At 33.8% G+C, this 1,034-nt stretch overlaps 1 protein-coding gene across 1 annotated transcript in view; it reads right to left on the minus strand.

Moving 5' to 3' along the window:
• LOC107628790 (TMV resistance protein N) overlaps positions 1 to 1,034 on the minus strand; it is a 24,861-nt gene that overhangs the window by 12,789 nt on the left and 11,038 nt on the right. The window lies entirely within an intron of this gene.

Here is a 1,034-nt window from a genome sequence, read left to right on the forward strand (position 1 = left end):
ATAAATAAAAGTAACTACTTAAAATGAACAAAGATAAAGATTATATGAAATCAAATAAATAAACTTTAATTTAATATATTTATTCAGAAAGTATATATTCTTTTCTAGTTCTTGAAAATAATCATTATTAACACATTTATATTTATTTGAAACTATATTTAAATTCACAAATAAGTTATTTCATGCAATAGTTGATATACTTTTCTCATCAATTTTTTTAATTTATAATTACAAATATAAATACAACTCAATTTTTTTTCCAATTGTATTCCTATATTGGTGTTATTATTAATATTTTATGAATAAATGTATATAGTTGATAATATCTATCTAACTAATTATAATTTTCTTTTAAAGGGAGGTGTTTCGGAGCTTACCTAGAATTGGACGGTTGGATTTGAATGAGAGGCCCAAACGCTAGAGGAAGGTGGTCTCCGACTTGATTTATATTTGGGAATCGCCGTCCGAATTGTGTATATGAGAGAATGGGGGCCGGGTTGGTACATGCAAAGACACTCCGATACCTAAGTTAACAAAGAGGATAAGCAGGTTTTTAGTATATTGGAACTTAATTTTACTTGAGCGTGTCAGTGTATTTATAGGTGATGAACCAATAACCACCGTTGAAGTAGTTCCACTTCTGATGGTGGATAACCGTCCCTTTATCTTAGGGTTGTTGAGATATCTCTTCTAGAAGTGGGTGAGAGATTTTAGGAGGTAGTTACTTATTTGAATAAGTGTCATCTGTCAGCTTATGTCGAATCCGACCTCTTTGGGGAGGTCGGGTGAACAGTGAAGGCCAACTCTTTGGATTGGGCCTCTTTGACCTAACTGGGCCTGGCCATTGCGTTGGGTTAGGGTATAAACAGTGCACTTTCTCGAGTTCGATCTCTTAGTTATGAGTCGGATTCGAGTATTAAACGAACTCGGGGATGCTTGAGTTGGTATTTCTTTTTTAGTCGCAAAACCGACGTGATTTTAGTTTTGAAACCGACGTGATTTTAAATTCTCAATCGTCGCGTCTAATCAACTGT

Source organism: Arachis ipaensis, chromosome B03 (assembly GCF_000816755.2).
Source record: "Arachis ipaensis cultivar K30076 chromosome B03, Araip1.1, whole genome shotgun sequence".
In the NCBI taxonomy this organism is placed as follows: Eukaryota; Viridiplantae; Streptophyta; class Magnoliopsida; order Fabales; family Fabaceae; genus Arachis; species Arachis ipaensis.